Raw genomic sequence first — 9118 nt, 5'->3', positions numbered from 1 at the left:
CTACAATATTCTAGGCAGGGCAGTGTGCTAGGTCCCCTGGGGCCCAGTGGTGAGCAAACACAAATCTATATGTTGGGCTGGGTGCATTGATGCACACCTGTAATCCCAGCACTTTGGGAGGCTGAGGTGGGAGGATCCTTTGAGACCAGGAGTTCAAGACCAACCTCAGCAACTCAGGGAGATCCTGTCTCTAGAAAAAATAAAAAAATTAGCCAGGTGTGGTGGTGTGCACCTGTAGTCCCAGCTACCCAGGAGACTGAGGCAAGAGGATTGTTTGGGCCCAGGAGGTCAAGGCTGCAGTGAGCTATGATTGCACCACTGTACTCCAGCCTGGGCAACAGACTGAGACCCTGTCTCTTAAAAAAATCGATATACATATCTATGTGTGTGTGTGTATGTCACATATATTAGCAAAAAATAAGATAATACTTTTCATTAAATAATATATCTGAGTCACTTTTTCATGTTAGTGGCTCAGATAATACATATTGATGATTTTTAATAGCTGCATCATATTCTGTTGTAAGGATATACCAAAATGCAAACAACCTGTGTATACTGTGTTAACAACGAGCTGCATTTTCTCTGCTTGTGTAATGTTGAGCAACCTGCTTCCTGTATCCTGTTTGAGCAGAACCTGGTACAGTCCGAACAGGGATGCTCTGGGGCCTGTCCCCAGAGTAGAGAGATAGCCGGCTGAGTGGACTGACATTTGGACCCCTTCAACAGGCAGACAAGTCCAGCACCAGGAGCATGGTGTGCCTGCCCAGGGCGCCCAGCTGGCCAGTGACATGGCTGAGTTCGTACCCAGGTCCTCCTGACTCCAAAGCTCCAGCTAACACCGCTCCCATCACCCCCTGCTGCCCGGAAAGGCAGTTGTGTCTTCTCTCTCTCTCTCTCTCTCTTCACATCGCTGGGTATCATCCTGCCTGCAGCGCTCCTTCATGCAATACATTCTGCAGGCTACTGATTAAACAATGGGAAGGGAAGGGGAGAAAATAAACTGGAGGTCAGGAAAATGCAGCCAGAGGTTAGAGTGCATGTGTGCATGTGTATGTATGTATGTGTGTGTGTGTTCTTAAAATTAACCACTTTTTTTGTGCCTGACAATAGGGTGGCCCGTGCACAGGCCACAGGCATGTGTGTACACGTGTGTCCAGGGGCATGGTCAGTGAGCCCCCCGCTCAGTGGTTATAGGCAGCAAATACTGATGTTTTAAGCAGTTAGAGGAGATGCAAGAAGCTCCGCTCCCTCTTCCTCCCCATTATCTGCCCCCAATCCCCTCTTTGATGCTGCTAATGATTAGTCATTCTTAACCCTCAAGTTCAATATCCTCCCGGAGATACCCTCCCAGGCGAGGGCACTGCGACTACACTGAGGTTCGGCCCACTCCTGGGCAGCTTCTTAGCTGGGTGGCGAAAACAAAAATGCCGCCTAATTGGTCACTGGCCCTTTCTCATGAATGAAGGAGGTTTCTGTTTTAAGAAATAGTGACTCCTCAGCCGTTGATTCACTGCCCACAGGGAGATTTTGAGCAGAGGCTTCCTAGGCTCCGTAGAAATTTGCATACAGCTTCCACTTCCTGCTTCAGAGCCTGTTCTTCTAGTTACCTGGGCCGGGAGAGGGCGGAGGGAGGCCCAGGGCGACCCAAGGTGGAGAGAGACGAGAAGCCGCCGAGAGCCGACCACTCTCCGGGCCCGGTCTGTCTGTCCGTGGTGGTTCTAAGGTAAGTTACTCGGAGTTACCACTTGCCTGGTCTTATTTCGTCACCTCTGACCTATTTTTCAAAGCACGCTGTTTCTCCTTTACTGAAACGTTCTGCCTCTACTTATCTCTGTCTTCCTCTCCCCTCCTTTAACTTGTTCGCGCAGAGACCATCTTAGCTGAGAAAATGACAGTGGAGTTTGTGCGGCAAGGATGCGTTGCTGGTATAGCATTTCAGGCCAGCGAGCCCCGCCGAGTTAACCCTTTGAGGAGAGGAGGCTCGCACACGGGGACAGCTCGCAGCTGCCTGGGAACCATTCGTTTGGGTACTTAGTGTCCCCACACGTTTCTATCAAGAATTCAAGCCCCACTTCTCCAAGGAGAGAGCCAGGGATGGCAAAGATTAAGTAATTGGCTTTCAGCCCCAGAACACGTCAGTGGCAGAGTTTTCTCGAGCCCTGTTTCGTGCAAGGGGGAAAAAAAATCAACAGCACATTCTTGGGCCAGGAAGTTCTGCTGAGCTCTGTGCTGGCTCTGAGCCGCCTCCCGGCCCCTCTCCGCAGCCGCCCTCCAGTCCTCCCAGGCTGGCGCTGGACGGAGCCTTTGGGAAAAGGGGAAGAAATGCCAGAACTTGATCTTAGAAGCTAATCAAGCTTCTTGTGACTTTCAAGTTTAAGATGCTATCTTACAATAGGGGGCCTTTTTTTTTTTTTTTTTTTTTTTAAAGGAACAGGAGAACAAGAGGCCAATTTTTTTTTTTTTTTTTTAAAAGGACAAGAAACTTGGTTTCAAGTTCTTCACTTCTTGTGGTTCCATGACTTAGGCAATTCACTCTGACTCCACTAAGCCTGGATTTCTTCATCAGTAAATTGATGGGGGGTGGTGATCTAACACGAGTGTGTCAAATTCCCTCATAAAACAAAGCCAGGATAGTCCCAGAGGGGTAGTGGTAATGGGTGGTCTTCAAGACTTGTTGTGTTTACTGATTATTCACATATTTTAATTTTACCTCCCACTACCAGTTGGTTACCCCCTTGAGGAAAGGACTTTTGTTTCCTGATATTTTTCTACCCCCCAGAATTCTGCATGCTACCAAATGCCTTGTAGCACCCCGCTTCCATGTCAACTGCTTTGATTTCTGTTTCACTCGTCTGCTCTCAAGGCAAAAGGTAAAGCAGCAGTCAGGGTGAAAGGCCGGGAGAGGCTGGGGGACACGTGTCTCTGCCAGAGGGCTGCCTGGAATTGAGGCCTTATGATTGGCTCTAGCCAAATAGGAGAAAACAGGGAGTTTCTCGAATTAGTTCATGTCCCATTTGGGTTACCCAGGAAGGATAGTCCGTGCTATTCCCAACAGAGTCAAGGCAGGCCAGAGAACTGGCAGACAAGCCCAGCTCCAGAAGCCAGAGTTACTGCTGTAGCTGGACCTGGAAACCACTCCTCAGTTGGACCAGTCACTGTGTGTGGGGCCTTTAATGGGAGGGGAAGGGAAACTGTGAAACACATCCTAATACCATGTAAGGGTGATGACACTGATTAGAGACATTATTAGATGGCGGATACACAGAATCCTTAACTTTTTCCAGACCGTGACTTAAAAAAAAAAAAGTAGGCCGGGCGCGGTGGCTCAAGCCTGTAATCCTAGCACTTTGGGAGGCCGAGACGGGCGGATCACGAGGTCAGGAGATCGAGACCATCCTGGCTAACACGGTGAAACCCCGTCTCTACTAAAAATACAAAAAACTAGCCGGGCGAGGTGGCGGGCGCCTGTAGTCCCAGCTACACGGGAGGCTGAGGCAGGAGAATGGCGTAAACCCGGGAGGCGGAGCTTGCAGTGATCTGAGATCTGGCCACTGCACTCCAGCCTGGGCGACAGAGCGAGACTCCGTCTCAACAACAAAAAAAAAAAAAAAAAAAAAAAGTTATTGTTTCTTTTTGGCAATTACCTGCCGTCAATACAGTTCAAGTAGGCCCTAGCTGACCGGGATGGGCTGGTGCAGAGCTTTTGGTATTGCTAATCTGTTTTTGTGGGTTGTCCTGGTGTAGTCCATGTCATGTTTTTAGGCATTTCTCTCTATTCCCCTGGGATGAAAGGACAGGAATTTCAAGAGAGTTCACCTGCAATGAGTTCCTGATTTTATTTTCAAACAATGATGCACCATTATCTGAAAGCAGGCTAACTGTTGTGCACTTGCCAGCCTCGCTCTAATCCTTAAAGGCCACACACCACAGTCATTCTTAATCTGCTGCTGCAGCTACCAGTCACCCCATGACGGAGCATCAAAAGATGGATAATGTAGTTACTCTGCTCTGTTCATTGTGTGGGGTGGGCTAAACAGGAGTGAGGTCTGGGTAATGTACCAACATGTCGGACAGAAAGGTTCTTAACTCAGGGTTACTCATTTTTGGAGGGTGTAGGGACAGGAAATGTTAAAGCCTGCTTCTCCCGGTATTAAGGAGTTAGTGACTTTCAAATGCTCTGAAAATAAAAAGAAGAGGAGAAGACAGTCATATTTGCAGGCATTCTTCCAACAGGCATTCAGAATGGTGGGGTAGTTTGTCTAAATTAAATCTATGTTTTACACATTGCAGAATGGAAATCTCAGGAATATCCTGAATTCAAATCATTTTTCTGCTGCAGGCAATTTTAGATTAGCTTCTAAAAACATATATGAATTGCAGGCAACTGCTGCAGGAAAAAAAGAGAACACAGATGAGGCACATTCAACTTTAAATTCCTTTCAGATCCAACGAAATGACCCCTAATGTTTGATCACATTTCCTTATCAAAACAATCCTGCAGTCTGAAGGATTTTTCCGTGAGAAAGTGTCTGAGGATTGCAATCGAGAAGCTGCCCCCTGGGCCTCTCCTGTTTCTTCCGAATGCGTTGTCACCAAGATATTTTTAGTTCATGAAACCCAGGCTGTCCTTTCTCCCACTGACAGTCTTTGCCTCCCATGTCCAGCAGGCCTCCTAGGAGCACACACGTGCTTGGCCGTGACTAAGCTCACTCTGTAGCTGTGTGTGCGCACCTTGTGTGTGTGTGCGCGCACCTTGTGTGTGCACAGACTTTCCCGGATACCAGAAGTTGTAGACTGGCTGAAGAAGGGTGGGCTTCCATCCGTGGGGTGATCCTTAGGTCTGTGCTGGTTTGGCTTGGCTCCCTAATAAGGCAGCTGAACTCAAGTGGAGGGCCAGGACTGACTGAAGTTCCCAGCCTGTGCCCCTCTCCTCGCACCCCTCAGACCGAGGCTGCCTGGGTCTTGGCAGCTCCCTCAGCAATGAGGGATACTTGTCTCCGCTGCCTCATTGTTTCCCTGCAGTCAGGATGCCAATGTTTTTTCCCTTTCCCCTTCCCAGAGTCAACAGGTCTCCCTCCCAGCTCTGAACTCTCTTCCTACTCTGAGCTGTCTGTCCAAACTCTTCCTGGCCTCCCAGCTTACCCTATGATCCTCTTGCCTTTTACCTATATTCATTCTTTCCCTTCCCTTCCAACTGCCCCTTCTCATACCCAGCACTACATACAAATTACAAGTTAATTAAGTGTCTCTCCTACACCAATAAAAGGCAAATACAAAAAAATCCTTCAGCATTTCCCCACTTTCCTTACTTCTCTTCCTTTCTCTCCCTTCCTCTTCCTCTCTTGATTCTTCCTTTCTGCCCCTTCCTCTCCTTCACTCCGTGGCTGGGGCTGAATTTGGGATCACACGTGTGCTTAGAGAAACCATCTTATCTGAAGAAACAAAAAAACAAAAACCAAAACAATGACAACGACAAAACAAAACAAAAAACAAACAAAAAACATGGACTGGTTTGAGGTTGTTTTGTAAATGTTTATTATAACTTCTGATGTGATGGAGTCAGTGTGTTCCCATTAGTCCTTCTCCTCCTCATTTAGTAGCTCAGAGGAGTCCCAGAGCAAACTTCCTCAAATCAGGTCGGTTCACACTGCACTGCCTTCAGCCTGATGTGAGTCTTACTGTGCTGGGTTATGTCCAAGGGCCAGTAAATGTTCCCTTCCTTCCAGGGCTCACCACTGTTTCAAGTCCTCTGGCAAGCCCAGTGGAAGAACTTCTCTGTTTGGGAAATTCTGCAAGTAAACTTGGAAGTATTTGTTCACTGGAGTTTGAATCTGAGCCAAACAGTTTACTCAAAACCAACCTTCCACTCAACAAAACAGCGTTATGAAAGTTTGCATGCATTTGGGCAGTAAACAAAGGACATTAATGAGTTTAAATACATATATTTTAAAATCCATGACTTTTGGACATTTATTAAAAAGATTACTCTCTGGGGAATGAAGTAAGGCCTTGGGAACCTTGTAATTGAAAGTTTCTGATCCAAAGTAGCTCTCAGGATCCTCCCAGCTGTAAATGTATAGATTTCTTTTTAATGTCCACCTGAAATATTCATGCTGTGTGTCTCCAGGACTCTTCAAACCTATTCCTGACTCAAAAAAACCTTAAGAAAAAATCCAAGCAGTTGTGATCACCAAGGCCTGATTATGGAGGAGCTGTTAATACGGTTTATTAATTACTCAGGCTGCTCACTCCTGCCCTTCCTCTGTTCCTTGCTGCGCTATTTGTCTTCTTCTGGGGACATAACACCTTCATTAAATCCCATCCGTCCTTGCCTTAGAGTTGTCCCCTGGAAGACAGCTCCCCTCTAGATGCATCACCATTTATCATCACCCTTTGTTGGTGCTCTGTCAACCAGTTTTCAATTTATTTTGAATTCAGTTTATGATTAAAATTTAATGAGATCCAATCAAATGCTTTTCTCAAATCAACATGCCTCTGCAGCCTCATCTGTATCCTCTATTGTAATGGCGTGAAGGAAAGCCATGGCAGATTTCCAGCCTGGCGATGCTGTACAGAACACAGGTGGCCTGCTTCCATGCCTCCTCAGCTTCAAGGCGGATGGCTCTGAAGCATATTTATTCCAGAATCTGCTAGGGGTTATGCGGGTGGCTTCCCCATCCCCTTTTTTCCCTCCCAATAGCTGAACCAGTCAGTACTCCCCACCGAGATGCAAGCAGTTAAGTGCACAGGCTCTGGTGCCAAACCGCTTAGATTTGAATCACAGCTCTGCTACGGAATAGCCATGTGAACTTGGAAAAGGTACTTACCTTCTCTATACCTCGCTTTTCCCTTTTCCCGTCTGTAAAATAAGTCTGACAATAGTACCTAGGAAATTAGAGTGGGTGTGAGGATTAAGTAAATTAATACATCTGTCACACTTGGAACAGCATTTCCCACATAGTAACCGTTCAATAAATATTAGCAATGATTGCTAACAAAGAGTAAAGTTTCTTAAGTATGTCAGTTTCATTAGGTTTGTATTTTGGCTTATCAGCATACAATCTATATCAACAGTAAACTACAACCCTAGAGCCAATGGTTACCATGACCTGTTTTTAGCACCAGCCTGTTGCTCAGAATGGTTTTTATAAAGGGTGTTTTTTCTTAAAAAATAAAAAATAAAAAAGGAGCAGAATATGAAACAGACACAGCATGTGGCCCATAAGGCGTAAGCTATTTACTATCTGTCCCCTTTGCAGAAAAAGTTTGCCAACCCCTGATTTATATGGCTTAATGGAAAGAGCTTGGAGATCTAAAGGCTTGATTTGGCTTCACCCATCACTTGTTAAGTGACTATGGAAAAGCTTCTCAATGTGTCTAAGCCTCTGTAAAACAGGAATGGCAAAGTGGTAACACTTACCCTGCTTATGGCCTAGGCTTGTTTTAAGGACCAAAGGAGATGATGTGTATCAAATGTGCCGGAAATGACTCATATATATACATGTTTGTTAAAAAGATATGGTCTCTATACATTAGCTTCAAAGAATAGTATTAGCACCTGGGTGTATTAGCACCAGGGAATACTGTCTTTAAAAAGAGAGCTCCAGGCCGGGCACGGTGGCTCAAGCCTGTAATCCCAGCACTTTGGGAGGCCGAGACGGGTGGATCACGAGGTCAGGAGATCGAGACCATCCTGGTGAACACAGTGAAACCCCGTCTCTACTAAAACTACAAAAAACTAGCTGGGCGAGGTGGCGGGCGCCTGTAGTCCCAGCTGCTCGGGAGGCTGAGGCAGGAGAATGGCGTGAACCCGGGACTTGCAGTGAGCTGAGATCAGGCCACTGCACTCCAGCCTGGGCGACAGAGCGAGACTCCGTCTCAAAAAAAAAAAAAAAAAAAAAAAAAAAAAAGAGAGCTCCAAAGCCAGATAATAACTGCAGTTGTAGCTGCATTAAAAATAACAAAATGGCCATTGCTCTTTGAAAGCTTGATATGGGCCAGGCTCTACATTCAACACTTCATTTACATCTACTCTTTATCCTCACCACACCCCTAAGGAGAAGTGTTGCTCTTTTCCCTATTTTGCAGATGAGAAAAGTGAGGCCCAGAGACGTCAGATAACTTTGTCAAGATCACAAATCTAACCATGCAGCTAGCTGGCACAGGGAGAATTTAACCCTAGGGAGTCTGAACCCAGAGCCTTTGCATTTAAGTATTGCATATTTTCCCACATCCTAGGAATATGTGTCAATTTAGGGTAAGCCCATCTGGAAGGCAGAAGCCACAGTTCACTGTGGATGTGGGCATGAAGCCTGTTCATGTGTGCCCTGGGAGAGACTTGCTTCCCACACAGGCCACGGTGGAGTCTAATGGACCTGAAGAAAGGGAGGCAGGCATGATGGGCGAAAAGCTTTTTGATGAACTGTGAGATCAGAAAGGTAGCGTTGTGAAGACTAAGAGGCTCTGATTCAAAAAACTGGTAAGTTAAGGAAGATTGTGCTAGAAGAGGAAAAGATTGCTAGAAACAGACATGAGCAAAGAGTTGGAGGCAGCTCAGGGGGGTTGACTGAGAGCTGTGTACAGAAAAATAAAAAAAGAGAGAAAGTGAAGCATGGGAAAATCTGTCACTGGGACGCCAAGGGAGCATTGTCACATGGACGTCAGGCTGCTGACATCTGGATGTGATATTATTCGCAAAACTAGGCAGCTCGGGGCAGAGTAGAGGAGCCCAGAGAAAGGTCTCAGGCCCGAGGAGGCAAAAAGGAAGACAAAGCGAGGGACCTGGAAAGAGAAACTGACAGATTTGAGGAAAGATGCCTGTCCGATCCAAAAGTTAGAACCACAGCTCACAGTCCAAATGGTGATGAGAGTCCAGAGATGAAAAGCTCCTGTCAGGGTGGGTGCAGTGGCTCAGGCCTGTAATCTCAGCACTTTGGAAGGCCGAGGCAGAAGGATTGCTTGAGTCCAGGAGTTTGAGACTAGCCTGGGCAACATGGCGAGACTCCGTCTCTACAAAAAAAAAAATTAACCAGGCGTGGTGGTGCATGCCTGTGGTCCCAGCAACATGGGAGGCTAAGGTGGGAGGAATACCTGATCCCAGGGGGGCAAGGTGACA

General features: G+C 46.7%; 2 protein-coding genes across 6 annotated transcripts in view; one reads left to right on the top strand and one right to left on the bottom strand.

Annotated features, from left to right (window-relative positions):
* The first annotated feature begins 1383 nt into the window (after window positions 1–1383).
* Window positions 1384–9118, top strand: part of LOC105492086 (TRAF3 interacting protein 2) — a 48341-nt gene continuing 40606 nt past the window's right edge. Inside the window, exon 1 of the mRNA XM_011758970.3 lies at window positions 1384–1726. The gene's annotated coding sequence lies outside the window, so the exon portion shown is untranslated. The remainder of the gene's footprint in view (window positions 1727–9118) is intronic.
* The window catches only part of LOC105492085 (spidroin-1-like), a 115554-nt gene continuing 111957 nt past the window's right edge, over window positions 5522–9118 (bottom strand). For all 5 annotated transcript variants that reach the window (XM_071096333.1, XM_071096324.1, XM_071096325.1 and 2 more), the window contains one exon: window positions 5522–9012. The gene's annotated coding sequence lies outside the window, so the exon portion shown is untranslated. The remainder of the gene's footprint in view (window positions 9013–9118) is intronic.

The sequence above is a fragment of the Macaca nemestrina genome, chromosome 5, assembly GCF_043159975.1.
Source record: "Macaca nemestrina isolate mMacNem1 chromosome 5, mMacNem.hap1, whole genome shotgun sequence".
NCBI lineage: Eukaryota > Metazoa > Chordata > Mammalia > Primates > Cercopithecidae > Macaca > Macaca nemestrina.
Note: the sequence above shows the minus strand (reverse complement) of the source record. Positions and strands in the feature narration are given on the sequence as shown.